At 40.4% G+C, this 17056-nt stretch overlaps 3 pseudogenes; all 3 read right to left on the reverse strand.

The window, feature by feature from the left end:
- Positions 1 to 74: 74 nt before the first annotated feature.
- Positions 75 to 1402, reverse strand: LOC127755507 (cytosolic sulfotransferase 15-like; annotated as a pseudogene).
- Positions 1403 to 2519: 1117 nt separating this feature from the next.
- LOC127755505 (cytosolic sulfotransferase 5-like) lies at positions 2520 to 3580 on the reverse strand (annotated as a pseudogene).
- Positions 3581 to 15024: 11444 nt separating this feature from the next.
- Positions 15025 to 16161, reverse strand: LOC127755502 (cytosolic sulfotransferase 5-like; annotated as a pseudogene).
- Between the last annotated feature and the right edge of the window lie 895 nt (positions 16162 to 17056).

A 17056-nucleotide genomic window follows, 5' to 3' on the forward strand; every position in this document is an offset into this window, starting at 1 on the left:
CACTCGTCAGCCACGAGCCCAAAGGGTAAATCACCCAATTGAGCACGTTGGCTTGTCTCCATATTTTTCTCAAGATTAAGGTGTCTCCTTGCCCCATATTTGGTAATATTCATGGGTGATTAAGACGTTGCGAAATGCTTACGGAACTTCAAGTAGTCTTACACTTTGGTGGGTTTGCAGGGGGCACGAAGAAGACAATTATGTGATACAAAAGCCAAACAAATGACAAACCCAACTTATACTGCTAATCGACCTGTTATTACTCGAAGCAGGTTGCAATAATTTGATTCATAGAATTACAGTACACATCCTTCACTCATTTTCATGAATACAACACATGTCCGGCTGTTCGCGTCAAACATGAGTACATGATAGTTCCTTCTATTCTCTTTCTACTTGTAAAAGCTGTGGATGAAACAACAAGCCAGTTCCTTTAAACTTGATCTCGGTGATCTCATTAATTTTCATTGCCATCTCCGGTGTCAGATAGTTCCTCCAATCTCCGACTACACGCCGGAAGAATATGTTGTTCGGTACATCTTTCTCGATAAAGTCAGTTGTCCCCGACAGATTCACCTCTAACCTCGACGAGCTCTCCATGGCACAGATCTCCACAATCTTCCTATCCACTCCAGCCTCTTGCTCCTCAACCGTGAACGGGTGCCCAACGAACTCGGCCAAACGTCTCAATAGGCCAAGCGTGTCAACTGCAAGCTCCTCGTAGGTCAAGAAGAACACCGGCGTCTCGACGTGCCACCGCCAGTAGCCGAGGACGTGCTCCCAAAACGGCCCGAAATGCGAGATGCCATCGCAGAATTGCCGGACAGCCACATCAATGTTCCATGATACGAATCTATTCCAGAAGTGCCAGAGAGAGACAAAACAATCCTTGGGATCCTGGCACAGGTACACCACCTTGCTGCCGGAGGCGGCAATGGAGTCCGGCAGCGATTGGCCGGGATGTGCGTCGTCAAGAGCCTTGGTTCCGGGAGCGAGCTCAGATCGGGGATGCGGTCGTTGACGAACAACTGGGACTCCAGAAAAGGGACGCTAGCTCGTGGGCGTCGTGGTGGAGAGCAGAGTACATAAGCGCCTTGAGCCATGTGGTGCCGGACTTGGGGAAGGTGGCGATGAAGACGTCCGTGGTGCGCGCCATCAGATGCCTCTTGATGGCCATGGCGCTCACAACCCCCCGCCTGGACATGTACCATCCGTCAGGGTGGCGACAGTATGGTTGGCCGATGCCGCTGACTGCCGCCGGGAAGGTCTCCACGACTTGCCGGAGTTGGTCATAGATTTCCTTGTGAGACGTTCCGTCGGCCGGTTCGGCAGTTGAGGAGGAAGCCATGAAGTGCGTAGTCCTACGAAAACAATAATGAGTCTTAGTCCCGTGAACCTGACAATATATGATTGAGATGTAACTTGCAAACATGCATCTAAGAGAAGAGACAAATCCCAGCAGAGTTCTCAAGCTAGCTGGTACTGATAATCCACCATTAATTGATTGTTAGAGTCTGTACATCCGTACTTATGTGACCTATTTTTCATTCCTTAATTCCCTCCTCTCAAATTATGGTGTTAGGTTGAGAAATTTCATGAACATGGGGGTTAAACTTTACCTTGCAAAAAAAAGTTGTTTTTTCTGAGGGTCAAATTTATCATGGTGTCTAGTAGTAAGATCAGCTTTAATTAACTATGCGCACCGAAACAAGGGTTTGGTAGTGATGTAATTGTGAATTACAGTCTTTCTTTTCAGAGATGAAATCATGCAAACTACTTTCTAGACTAGAAGGTAATGGACAATCATCTCAATAAAGTATATATACGACATACTCCTAGTTGCTAAGTGTAAGATCAGTTCAGCTAACTATAGATGTGACTCGAAAAAATAATTTGGAGGAAAACAAATGGAAGAGCAGATTAGCAGGTCCGTAGCATATCATCCTTATAGCCTTGGACAGTTGGACTAGAATCGCAGTTTCTCTTTGCTTGCCTCCCTATGCCAATTGAGGTTGCTCGTTTTACTGCTCTTAAACAAATTGTTTTGGACATTGAATGGTCCTTCGGTTCAAGTAATAATCAATGGTTTAATGTTTTTTGCTTTTTTCCCTCAGTATTTTTATTTTTATTTCTAATTTATTAGAGTGTCACATGGTGGTATAGAAATGTTTCGGAGGATGTTTAATAATCTTTAGCATATCAAGAAACAGTGTGGATCATTTGAACGTTATTAGTGAATTTTGATGAATGATCTGAAAACTGTATGACGATAGTTACGTACACCAAACTAATCCACAAAGCCAAACAACCTAACAACCCAACTCACGGCTAACCGGCAACATTTTATTATATTACTTGCAATGATTTGATTTACAAATTTCCAGTACATATATGTATTTCTTCACTCGTGAATACGCAAGAGATTGTATCTCTATTAAACACCGAAAACGGCACACAAACTATTTTTTGAAAGAAAAAACATATACTCCTAGTTTGTTTTAACGGAAACTTGTTTTAATTTATTCTCTTTTTACTTGTAAAAACTGCGGATGTAACAACAAGCCAGATCCTTTAAACTTGCTCTTTGTAATCTCATCAATCCTCCTTGCCATCTCTGGTGTCAGGTGGTTTCTCCAATCTCCGACCACGCCACGCCGGAAGAACGTGTTGTTTGGGACAGTGCTATCGACTATGGTGATCGTTCCCGACCGATTCACCTCTAATCCGGACATGTTCTCCAATGCGCAGGCCTCCACGATATTCCTATCCACCCCGTGCTTCTGCTCCTCCGTCGTGAATGGACATCCGACAAACTCGGCAAGGCGTCTCAACTGGCCGAGCGTGTTGGCGACAAGCTCCTCGTAGGTCAAGAAGAGCACCTGGTTCGGCTTCTCGACGTGCCACCTCCAGTAGCCGAGGATATGCTCCCAGAACGGCCCAAACTGCGAGCGCCATCGCAGAATTGCCGGTGCGCCTCGTCGATGTCCCACGGCATGAACCTGTTCCAAAAGTGCCAGAGCGAGACGAAGCAGTCCTTGGGGTCCCGACAAAGGTACACCACCTTACAGCCGGATGCAGCGACGGAGTCTGGCAGTGACTGGGATGGGATGTGCGTCATAAACAACCGCGGTGAAGGTAAGGAGCTCAGTTTAGGGATCCGGTCATTGGCGAACACCTGGGACTCGAGGAAAGGGACGAGCTGGTGCGGGCTGTGCGCCACCAGCTCGTCAGTTCCGCGGTGGAGAGTCGAGTACAGAAGCGCCTTGAGCCAAGTGGTGCTGGACTTGGGGAAGGTGGTGAGGAAGATGTCGGTGGCGCGCGCCGTCAGGTGCTCCTTGATCACCATGGAGCTCACAACCCCATTCGTGAACGTGTACCACCCGTCCGGGTGGCGGCTGCACGGGAGGCCGATGAGGCTGGGAGCCGACGGAAAGGTCTCTGCGACTCGTCGGAGTTGGTCGTATATCTCCTTATTATGAGCTGTTGCTTCGTCGGCCGACTCGGGTGCAGAAGAGAGCCGGAAGGAGGGCGCCATGAAGAATGAATCCAGCAGAACACCAATGACCAATGTATTTTTTTTTATCCACTGGGAGCATGAAGTGCAAATATATAGTACTATCTCGGAGAGGAGAGTAGTCCGGAAGTAATAATAAAGTATTTAAGTTGACATTAATTAGTATTAACTTGTTATTATGTCTAGGTGTTAGCATCTTTTTTAGATCATCGAAGATTTCGTTGAACAATAGCATCTCTAGTTATGTAGATTAATTTTATCTCTTTTTCTTTCTTTAATGCACGTGATGCTCAACTTGAGATTGAAAAAAGTTGTTAATGCTTCGGAGGGTTAAATTTACCGTGACATATGGATTTAGCTCTTAGCGGAGGGTATTATCTTGTCCATTGTATAATTTTTTTTTAGAAAGTTCAGGGGGGAGGGGGGGAGTTTCCCCACCTGAATTTTATAAAAGGAAGGAAGACTTGCAGTTACATGTTAAATTACAGAGTTTTGAAAAGCAGACGCTAGTGTTTCCTTCCACGAGGAAACAATGCCCCTATCATCCGAATTGAAACGCTCTGCTCAAAGAGTTGCATCATCTATACATTTAGTTACTAGTCTACGCAAGGATGTTTGCAGCCCCCTGAAAACAACATCATGCCTGTGGTTCCACAGAACCCAAAAGCAGAGAAAGAAGAAGGCTCTGAAGTGCTTGATGGGAATGCCATCTAGGCGGCCTAAACTTGCGAGATTGGCTGAGCTTGTCAGTCTTGGGACAATCTGAATGGTCGACCAGAACGCCTGAGCAAAAGAGCAATCAACACAGAAATGAAAAGCAGTTTCTTCTGAAACACCACAAAGATCGCAGTTCGCGGACGAAACAATTTTCTTTTTGTACAGGTTCTGCTTTGTGGGGAGGCGTTCTTTGGATAATAACCAAATGAAGAACTGAATCTTCGGAGGAGATTTACTTTTCCAAATTATTTTCCAATTTTGGTCGTCTTGGCGGTCTTCATGCAAGTACTCGTAGATTTGCTTGGACTTCAAGATGGTGGCGTGTGGAGCATTGAGGGCTCCCCTTTCGTCCAGTTGATCAACTAGTACGAAATCACTCAAAGCGAGAAGGAGATATTGTAGCTGAGAAGGAGATCTTGTCCATGCAGATGGTGGTATTATCTTGCTCATTGTATTATGATTGATGACAAACGTGAGAACGATGTATATCAAAACACATTCAATGTTATATTTAATAAAACTAATTTAGTGTAATTGCTAATTATTATTATAGGCAGATTTGATAAAATGTCAAAACGATTGATAAGATGAAGCGAATGGAGTAGTTGCTAAGTTAGTGAAACCTATATAATCTTGGACATAGTAAACTATGACAAAATATGACTGGCCACCTAATGCGTCGTATTTTACTATGACATTGATGAGTGGATTAGCTCTTAGCAAGATGCATTATCTTGCCCATTTTATAGTATATATACACTACACTGATCAGAAGATACCATTAGGATCTTACGATGAAAATTATTGATCGAACATGATAAGACAAGCGTTATCAATTATCAACCTAAAGCACCAAAGTGTACTGATCATTTATAGTTTAGCAGTAGGCTTGTAGACTTCTAGTTTGGTTAGTTACACCCACCGATATGACAGCGATATAATAACTAGGAATTGCATAGTGTTGTATTTCAGATATACATCATGCAATACTCCATAAGATATACGAAAATAGTTGCGAAGCGTAACAGTAGGTCAGATCGATCGATTATTAATTACACAGACAGAAAGAGATATCTATTACTCCCTCCATACTCCTCCATACTCGTAAAGGAAGTCGTTTAGGACAGTGACACGGTCTCCAAAACACAACTTTCACTTCTTATTTCTATAAAAATATTTATTGAAAAGTGATATATGTATACTTTTATGAAAGTATTTTTCAAGACAAATCTATACATATAATTTTTACATTTTCAAACTCAACAACTTGAGAGTTATTCGTGATTTATATTCCCAAGGTTTGACTTAAACATTGTCCTAAACGACTTCCTTTATGAGTATGGAGGGAGTATACTTTATAAACCAAACTTGAAGAATAGCCGAGTGTATCTGCATGCTTCTAAACATGACATCCACTTAGCCAAATTGCAAAGGACGGCTGCAAATTAAAGGTGAGATCATCAGGCTACATTCATTAATTACCTATCATAGCAGTCCTGGAGAAATCATCTTTAGTCGGTCGCCCAAAAACTACAATAATCCCGGTTCAAATAGGAACGGGGACTAAAGTGTAATACCCCGTATTTTAAAAAAAATATTTAGGTTTTTTTAGTTTGGGTTGACTTGTTAAAATAAAGATGTTAATAGAAATAAATAAAAGAAAAATATCTTTAGAAGTGGGCCAACATGAGAAGGCCCATAAACCCAGCCCATTAGTTCTCCCCTAAAACCTAGAGAGAGGGGAACCAAACCCCACCTCCCCTTGTGGTACCGCCACCTCTCTCCCTGGCCGGCGCCTCCTTCCTCCCCTCCTCCTGTGTTCGCATCTCTCCCCCTCAACAGCAAATTGCTCTCCCTAGATCTCCATCTTCATAGCTTGGATGAAGAAGCAAAGTGGAAAAACGGAACGAGGAGGAGGAGAGGAGTAGAAGTAGGGGTTAGACCGGAGTCTCCCCTATTGTCTCCTCACAAGTTCTCTAAAGGAACCCTAGGTGAGGCTTATCCCCTTGTTGTATCAGTTGTTCTAGGGTGGTTCTAGTGGTTTAATTCGTGGTTGAGGAGGGTTAGAGAAGCGTTTTGGACGTTGTGATTAGGATTGGTGGTTCTGGGCGTGGGCAGATTTTAGCGCCTCTGTTTTATATTAATTTCATGGTCAAAATGATTTATTCTGATCAAAGTGTCCATATAAAAGTTGTAGATAATATTTGGATCTATCTTCTGACCAAAGGGCGCGATTTTATCTCAAGTGGTTTAGGAGATATAATTTTTTTAGTATGACTGTTGTTTTTGTGTCATAATTTGGATAGTAGTAGATTGAACTGTTTTTGGAGGGGTTAAACAGTGGAATCAGCCAGGCTGCCTATAGACAAAGTTGTAGAGGTTTTTCTTAGCTTTCCATATTGGCAAAGTACACCATGATTGGGCGAGTAGAACTCCAGTTATGGTTGTCTTAGTGTGGACAGTCTGAAATTCTGGACAGATTTTGATGCCTGCTTTCAAGCGCAAATTAGACCATTTAAATTGTAGAATAAAAATATGCTTTCTACATCAAAGTTGTAGTTATTGTTCTGTAGATTTTCAAAATGTATATATTTTCAGTCATAGACTTTTCATATTTCAAGATATAAAGGTTTGAAGCAGTAGTCTTGTGTATAGTCCAAGCGGTGTTCCTTGTTATTGCGTTTTGATGGGATGGGGCAGTAGGTTCACTTTTTTCATTGTTTTATACACATGTTTGAATGTGTTTGCTGAGGTTTTGTTTATGATTAGGTGGTAGCCTATCAGATCGTGCATGATACCAATCCTTCGTTGGAGGCAAATGTATGACGAACTAATTGTGTGATTCATGGATTGTTTGCTCTATCTATTTATTTTCGATATATTTCTATGTGACATGTGACTGATTATATTCATATTGTTATTCACGCCATTTAGGTTTTCATGTTTATCCTATGTTTACGATGCTATTCTTGTTTTAATATTCCGGATTCTGGTTCTAGGTAAATAATTCAAGTTCCATGCTTGCCATGGATGTGCAATATGGTTTCAATTTGGTTCTTTGATTCTGGTTTTCAATTATTCAAGGACCATGCGTAGTCATGGGAGTGCAATTTGGATCTTTATTCATGTTCCTGTGGGTAAGCGCTGATCACGCTTACTCGGCTTTGCCGGCAAATGCTAGGATGTATTCACTATTGTCCGGGATGGAAACTACTATTTCAATTCATGCCTGCCTGGGATGGGAACTACTATCTTCTTTGACTTGGTGTTTGAAAATGTGTTTCCTATCAAAGAAAGAAAGCCTTATGTTCATGCTTTATTGCCAATGTTGTGTATATGTGTTTTCTAGTTCCATATTATACTTGCTGAGTAATTTTATACTCACTCTTGTGTTTTATTTGGTTTTAGGTACATATTGAGACCGACATGCATGGGCGGGAAGTAGCACCCTTATATACACATTTATTTGCACAATATTAAACTATATTGCTTAGGTCCATAATGATACTTAAACTATATCATGGTTCGGTCTTGTAATAATCTTTTAGATATCTATTAGTTTCTTTCCATGGAATTATAAGGATGGATCAAATTGTGGGAAGGATGTTGTTATTAGTTTAACTTACATTTGCCTGTCGTGGATATCCGTATTTACAGGGAAGATTCTGCCGAAATTTCTAATGATTTTGGGAGTTAGTGGTTTGAGTGTATTTTGATGTGGCACTCTAGATACGTGGTTACCTGGGGTGTTACATAAAGATTATTTTTAGTCCTGGTTAAAATTTTTTTGATCTTTAGTTTCGGGACTAAAGATTTAGTCCTGGTTTAAAAAGTTGTCGGGTCGAATTCAGGCCCCAATTATCTTTAGTCCCGGTTGGTATAAACAAAAATAATCTTATCCCTTCCCATTCCCCTCTCTCTCTCTACTCCCTAGCTCTCATTAAACAACAAGTTCTCAGCCTCCTCCGGTCCTCCTCAGATCCGATCTGGCTAGTCTTCTCCTCTCCCCTTCCTCCCCTTCCCCTCTCCTCCCCCACCCCACCTCCTCCTCCTCCCATACCAGAGCGAGCCCAGGCGGCCGAGCCCGGGCGGCGGCGGCGGCTGGCATAGAGGGTGCCGCGGGCGGCGGCTGGCGGCGTGGCCGCGTGGAGGGCGACAGGGAGCGCGGCGGTGGCGGGAGTTGGCGGCCGGTGGCGCCCTCCCCTCTGCCGGAGGGGAGGCGGCAGCGGAAGCACAACTTTATTTTTTTTTCCGAATTTGTGATACATTTGGATCTAAGAACTTGTGGTTCATTAGATCTGTGATGTTTGGATCTGTGATGTATTTCTTTAAGAATTTGAGTTGTATTTATTTAGAATTTGTGATGTGAATGATTCATTGATTTGGGATGATACTTTGATTCGGGGGATATTTTAGGGAGATTTGGGAAGGAGCGACTCAATTTGGAAAGAAACAATGAAAATAAAAAAAGAGAAAAAAATGGTGACCAACTGGGACTGGCGCTGCCATCTTTAGTCCCGGTTGGTGTTATCAACCAGGATTAAATATGTATTTTTAGTCCCGGTTATTTCAATCGGGACTAAAGATAGTGATCTTTAGTCCTGCATTCGTAGTCCCGGTTGGAAAACCGGGACTACAGAGGGGTTACCAATCGGGACTACAAACCATCTCTCCACCAGTGCCAGCGCAACATTTTAGGACATCATATCATATCTTACCAAAAAGTTATAACCCACTAATCCTAAAGCTCAACATGCAAACATGCCACCTCATCATCCACTAGCAATAATTACATACAAAACGTACCTATGCAAGCATGCAACATCGTCTATAATTCATTAAATTCTACAAATCAACATCCAATCATCTTCCTTCACATTATTTTTCACAATGTTTTTAATATATATGTATCCATCATTTTTATAACTAGAAAAGAAGCCCACGCAGATGCGTGGGCATTTTGTTTATTGTTTATAAGAAAATACAAAAAGAAATATATAGACCACGGAAAAGACCATAGACTTATATATAATAAATGACAAAAATGTTTCCTAGATTCAAACAAAAATACTATTTCCCGGTTATATATAAATTTGCCTAATGTCACCACTACTTATTATTATTGATTTTTTTATGGATACTTAATATCGTTCTTTTGAAACCTGAGTGCTTATTTAATAGATGAAACTGTATTTGTACCATCAAAATAAGCACAATACATCACTAATCGACTAAAAAGTTTATCTCCACTACTTACCTAATTGTTCATGTCGATGTAACTTATTTCCAAACCTATGAATAAATATTCCAATAATATTTTATCAAAAAAATATGTTATAACATTATCGCTTATACGTGTTAATAGTATAATACTGTTAAAATTAGATATGAATGCCCACAGCCAAACATAGCTACCAAGGCTTTATTCCTCGATACCTTGAAACATGGGTCACATATAGGTGTAGCCGTATCCGTCAAGACTATCGTAGAGAGCAGTTTTAACGCCTAATTCACAATTAGCACCTTTATAAAGGATTGTATTGTTAAGTAGGAAGTTGAGCTCTATTGCTAAGGGTGACCACCCATGGTGGCTCAACTCAGCCAGATGTATGCCTTTGGTATATCATGGCAGCATAGCAAGGTTTATTATCTATGCTTGGCACACTTTTGAGAATGGAAGAAGAGAAGATGGAGGTGATTAAAATATTCATTTTGAAAGTTTTGAGTTGTTTTGTGGTAAAATAATCCTTTTTAAAGTTTTGAGTTGTTTTTGTGGTATATAATAGACACAATTTGTTTATAGTGTAAATATCAATATTACTCAAATTTCAATAATACATATACAATATTATTATTTGAAAGAGAGTGAGGTTATCATGTTAGTGTAGTGTATGACATACATCCATCAACTATGCCCGACACATTGAAATTCCTCAAGTATAAGAAAATATATCATGGGTAGTTTAATGCACATGTTATTAGATTGTTTATTTGTTGCCAAAACTATATGACAAACAAAAAACCTACATATATGACCATAGTTCTCATGATGGACTATGGGGTTGTAGTATAGCCATATCACTCGCTGGAAGTATTTTTAATAAGTTTTTTCTTGTCTGTGTATCATGTGTGCTTCTCACTTTTCAAATACCAATCAAATAGTCCTGAAAAAAATCAAAAACATATTTGAGAATCTTAATCTCACACATTAACATTAGATAAGATCTAATTGAAAAAAATATAACTAAATTCCCTTGTTTCAATTTTTCATTTTTACATATGTAGATTCAAATTATTTGACAGGTGATATTTTACACCATAATTATTTAAAAAAATATTATGACATTAATTATTATGTGTCATTATGTATTTATCAGTTAGCACTAACTACTATAGGTCAATAATAGATAGGTATGGCTCACACTATTTTTTTAATTGATAATAAAACATCAATACATGGATTTAAATTATTGATTTATAGTTGTCAGGAATATAAAGAACTAAACTGATCATAGAACCAACATATAGTTTATTAGTTTTCAAAAGTTAATACATGCGTGGAGCCCTCCATGAAGAGGACACTGACCGGGATAACCATGAAAGTCTATATTCAATTGGAGATATAAATCAATGCTGTTTAGATTTTATTATGCTTTAGGCCCCTCTTTGTTTAGGCTTATAAGCCAATTTATAAGTCGAAAAGTCTAAGCCAAAACAAACAAGCAGCTTTTTCATTTGGCTTTTTTAAGCCATAAGCCACTCTAACAGTATTAAGCCAAAAGCTAGGTTGGAGAAGTCTTTTTTTGGCTTATATGAGATAGATGGATGACTCTACCATTAAACTTAGGACATTAAATCCACTGGCTTATAAATCATATAAGCCAATAAGCTGACTTAAAAGTTTAGGCCAATAAGCCTAAGCCTAAATAAAGAGGGCCTTAGATATCTCAACAACAAAAAAAAAAAAAAAGGAGAGCATATAATGTATATACGTGCTTAGCCGGCTGTAAGCTGATGGTACATGGTAGTTGGAATCAATATTGGTTGGTCGTTTTTTCAATGCTACGTATTAATTTCTATGGTTTTTATTTCGATCGTACATACGTATAGCGTTTGCCTTTTATCGGGATGAAGATATTAGGAGTGAGAGATTATTTTTATAGATCTAATAATCTAATATAGTGGTCTAAAATAACAGGTCCATTAGTTTAAGTGAAAATCAATGGTTAGATGTTTTATTCTCTTAGAATTTTTATGATTTTATGTAATTTATTATAGCACCACGTGGCGATGTAGTAGCGATTGTAGAGTGACACGTGGTGATCTAAGAACGTTTATAGAAAGTTTAATGGATAAATCACTCAACAACCTAAAAAAGGAGTGCAAATAATGCACATACGTGCTTGAGCCGTGAGCTGATTATGCATGGTTAGTTGGAATTAATCTTGGCTGGTCGTTTTTTCAATTATACGTATTAATTTCTTTGGTTTTTATTTCGATCGTACATACGTATAGCTTTTGCCTTTTCTCCGGATGAATAATACGCAAGGATTTTCTCTTGTATGTGAACGGGATATTAGGAGCGAGAGATTATTATTTTTATATATCTAATAATCTAATGGTCTAAAACAATAGGTACATCAGTTTAAGAAAATCAACGGTTAGATGTTTTATTTTCTGTTAGAATTTCTATAATTTTCTCTAATTTATTATAGCACCACGTGGCGACGTAGGAGCGTTTGGACGTGAGAGCGTTTGTAGAAAATTTAATGAACAAATCATAACAAAATAAATGATAATTACATATTTCTTTTTATAGTAAATAAACATGTTCAAACGTCATATATTATGTATGTTTCTTAGGTAAAAAATAATAAAAGAAGGGAAAAAAGGGGTATTGGGGGGTGGGGGAGGGGGGTATGTCCGTTAGTACGTGTTCGTACGTACTTGCAGGTAGTGAGGGAGGCATACGTATCCACGCGGAGGGATGGTCTGTTTTAAATCTAATCGAATGGTGTAAAATAATAGATCCACCAATTTAAATAAAAATTAAGGGCTAGATGTTTCTAATATATTAAAACGCCACATGTTTTAATAGTAAATAAACATGTTCAAACGTCATATATATTATGGATGTTTCCTAGGTAAAAAAAATAAAAGAAGTGAAAAAGGGTGGGGGGTATATCCGTTAGTACGTGTACGTACGTACTTGAAGGCAGTGAGGGAGGCATATGTATCCACGTGGAGGGAGGCCCTGTTTTAAATCTAATCCATTGATGTAAAATAATGGACCCACTAATTTAAATGAAAATTAAAGGCTAGATGTTTCTAATATATTAAAACTCCACATGGCGACTTAGGAGCGTTTATAGGAGTGCCATGTGGCGGCTTAGTAGCGTTTGTAAGAAGTTTAATGGACTTTTAATATATAATAGATACTTAATATATATTTATCCATATAATCAAAGTGCGGGATATCATATTTCATTTACAATGTCAGACAAAGTCTACTAAATGTATCTCTCTGAACATAGTTTGACAAACCAGTTTTATTTGTTGTTAATAACTAATATAATTTTTACTTTTAGCTCGATTATTAAAAAATATTAAAAGTTACTTAGGAATTTCCGTAGCAAAGCGCGGGGAATCACCTAGTATCTTTAAGTCATACACCCTCCGTTCCAAAAAAAAAAGAATCATTTCTATGGATGAATCTAAATAAATACATATCCCGATTCGTTCTTAGAAGTACCGCCGAACACCACCAAACACGATTTTGCACGAGTTTTGACAAAACCAATCCCAATGCAAGGAATCTAGCCCTCATGTCATAGCCTAACAACCTACGGACAGAGCCCATCCTAGGTCACAAACACGGAGAAACAATAGAGTATGTGGACCTTGCCGGCACAATGAGCAACGCATCATTTGAGAGAGACAACCGCCGCAACGGGTCACCATATCCTCGGTGTAGACGACCCAAGGTTCCTCGTCGTGGATTGCGTCGAGCAGATCTAGGGCCGAAGGGCGTGAAATAAAAAAAAAAGAAAGGCAACGGCTCAAGAACTTTGCTGCAAATGTGCGGATCTTAAACTTTGGAACCAAAATGGGATGGCAGCAAACGTGTGCTTGGACCATTATAAGTTGGGCCGAAACGGTACTGGGACCTCCGTGAGGGCCCTTTTTGTTCCTCAATGTGAATATATGAGACCCATGATAGGTTGATCGGCTTCCATCCGGCTTCTTTTTTTTAAAAAAAAGGAACACAGCAAGGGAGACACCTGCTGTTAGGGAAAACTTTATTAATAAAGAAAAAGGGGTCTGAAAAGAAAATTACAACAAACTAATCGAGCTCATGACTACATTTTTGTCTCTCATTTTCAATCTGAATAACAAAAGGAGAAGGAGCTGCCTCCAAGAAGTTGTGCCGGAACGGGTTTACCACTTATATGCAGGCTGGGCTGGAACCATCGTTACGCCAGAATGACTATACACGTAGGTGATCCAAATCGCAAGACATAATCGGCATCTCGTATTTTGTATTTTCTAGTTAATCTATGTTTTTCTAGTTATTCAGGCTGAGGATGCGGTCGTTGACGAACAGCTGGGACGAGCTGGTGGGGCTTTTGCGCCACCAGCTAGCTCTTGAGTTCCACGGAGAAGAGCCGAGTGCAGAAGCACCTTGACTCCTTGAACCAATGAGCCATGTGTGCCGAGTGCAGAAGCGCCCTGAGCCAATGAGCCATGTGGTGCCGGACTTAGAGAAGGTTGGCAATGAAGACGTTGGTGGCACGCGCAGTCAGATGCCTCTTGATGGCCATGGAGCTCTCACAACTCCCTGCCTGGACATGTACCAGCCATCAGGACGGCGGCAGTATCAGTATGGTGGCCGATGTCGCTGACTTGCCTCGTGAGTCGTTGATCCGTCGGCCACTTTGGCTGTTGAGGAGGCGACACAGAACACAATGGAATTTAGTCCCGTGAGCGATGAGCCTGATAATATATGAATATATGAGAGTGCAAGTTGCAAACATCTAAGAGATCGAGGAGACAAATTCCGGCAGAGTTTTCAAGCTAGCTGACACTGATAATCCATCATTAATTGATTGTTAGGTTGTTAGCGTCTTTACATTCCGTACGTATGTGACCTACTCCCTCCCTCCGTACAAGAAAAACTCAATCTAAATACAAAGATAGATACATATTAGGATCTTTTTGGGACGGAGAAAGTATTTTTCATTCCTTATTCTCTCCTCTAAAATTATATGGTGTTAGGTTGAGAAATTTCATGCACATGGAATTAAACTTTACCTTGGAAAAAAATGTTGTTTATGAATTATGAGGGTCAAATTTTATCAGAGCGCCAATAGGTGGATTTAGCTTCTAGCAGGCTCACTATCCTAGGATCCCATTTTGGTGACGAGATGATATCATCAGGCTTTTGCACCAAATTTGTTGATAAGAATGTTGTTGTTAACACAAATCACAACTTAACTTCAGATAAAAACACAAATCACCCAACTGAAATAATATTTACTACTCCCTCTGATTTTTAACGTTTGACGCTCTTATCCAACAGTCTTACAAATTTTGCTGGACCATGCATATCTGCAGGTTGTACATAGAAGATAATCGTGTGACACAAAACCAGACAACCAAAAACAAACCCAACATACTAATAATAATTGGCAATTTCTTATACAGTAGGAGAGTATTATTCGAAGCAGCTTTCAATAATTTCATTTATAGACATACAGTACACACGATATTTTCACTTTTTATTTTCATAAATAGGCAAGAGGTTTGCATTTTTTTTATTAAGCAGAGAAATAAGTACAATAATGAAACTTCACACGTGATCATACTCCTATAGTTTGTTTAATTCTCTTTTTGCTTGTAAAAACTGTGGATGCAACCGCAAGCCGGATCCTTTAAACTTGATCTCTGTAATCTCATCAATCCTCCTCGCCATCTCCGGCGTCAGGTGATTCCTCCAATCTCCAACCACGCCACGCCGGAAGAATATGTTGTTTGGCACGTCTTTCTCGGTGAAATTGGTCATCCCCGACCGATTCACCTCTAACCCCGATAAACTTTCCATGGCACAAATCTCCACGATCTTTCTATCCACTCCGGCATCCTGCTCCTCCATTGTGAATGGGCGTCCAACGAACTCGGCGAGGCATCTCAGATGGCCGAGAGTGTCAGCGGCGAGCTCCTCGTAGGTCAAGAAGAGTACCTCGCTTGGCCTCTCGACATGCCAATTCCAGTAGCTTGAGGACGTGCTTCCAGTAAGGCCCAAACAACGAGACACCATTACAGAATTGCCGGTGTGCCTCATCAATATTCCATGGCCTGAACTTGTTCCAGAAGTGCCAGAGCGAGACGAAGCAATCCAGGGATCCCGGCACAGGTACACCACCTTGCAGCCGGAGGCTGCGACGGAGTCTGGCAACGATTGAGACGGGATATGTGTCATCAACAGCTGTGGCTCTGGCAGGGAGCTCAAGTCAGGTATCTGATCTTTGACGAACACCTGAGACTCGAGGAAAGGGACGAGTTGATGGGGGCTATGCGCCACAAGCTTGTCGGCCCTGCGGTGGAGAGCCGAGTACAGAAGCGCTTTGATCCAAGTGGTGCCGGACTTGGGGAAGGTGACGAGGAAGATGTCGGTGGCGCGTGCCGTCAGGTGGCTCTTGATGACCATGGCACTCACGACCCCCCCGTGGTCATGTACCAGCCGTCGGGGTGGCGGCTGTATGGGACGTCGATGCCGCTGGGCGCCGTCGGAAAGGTCTCCGCGACTTGCCGGAGTTGGTCGTAGATTTTCTTGTGGGCTTTCGCTTCGTCCGCCGCTTCGGTTGCAGAGGAGAGCGGGAAGGAGGAAGCCATGAAGAGTCCACACTAAACAGCAATGAACAAAACACGTGTTCTTGTGACTCTGTGCAGTGTGTAGAGTAGTGCAAATTAATATATAGGGGAAGAGACACAAATTTTGCGCCTTCGCGAAAAAAGAAGAGACACAAATCGGGAAGTCATGATCAGTGTTCAAAAACTGATAATGACATTCTAACTTCCTGGCATTAATTGAGTTGTTCTCACACCTCTCTCTATATATATGACCTTTTTTAGTGCACATCGTGCTCACCGTGTTAGCTTGCATAAAAGTATCATGCTTATGAGGGTCAAATTAATCTTACCATGACGTTATACTGATGGCACACATAGTATACTGATCAGAAGATAACATACTGATCAGAAGATAACATTATACTACTCTTACTCCGAAAAATATAGATCAAGCATGATAATAGTGTACGTTACTGTCAACTTGTTTATTAGTAATATCGGCTTCTAGTTTGATATGTACACATACCGACACATGGGATTTGGCACTGATATAATTATTGCAAATTGCATTCCAAAAATGCATCGTGCCATCGTGCAACCTACTCCCTTCCTTTTGTCCCATAAAAAACTTAATCTTAAGTTTAAATCTGGACGTAGGGAGTACTAGTAAACATCTATTAATTTATCAAAGAAATAGAAAATGAAGCCTCCACGTTCGCTCTTATGGGGAGGAATCTTCCCATCGAGCGCCCGATGCCGAAAAAAATCAGTCGGTCAAATGTTTCTGTTAACTAACGAGTAAAACATCAAGTTATATATGGTGAAAAAAATAAGCAAAGCATTTAAAAATTTTACGAAACATGGTGAAGATACACGTTGAAACATATCGCTATTGCATATAAAACAGCTAATGTTAATGGATTGAAACATATGTTTTTCTTTCATCAAAATATAATCATGTGATATCTTGTTTTA

The sequence above is a fragment of the Oryza glaberrima genome, chromosome 11 (genome assembly GCF_000147395.1).
Source record: "Oryza glaberrima chromosome 11, OglaRS2, whole genome shotgun sequence".
NCBI classification, from domain to species: domain Eukaryota; kingdom Viridiplantae; phylum Streptophyta; class Magnoliopsida; order Poales; family Poaceae; genus Oryza; species Oryza glaberrima.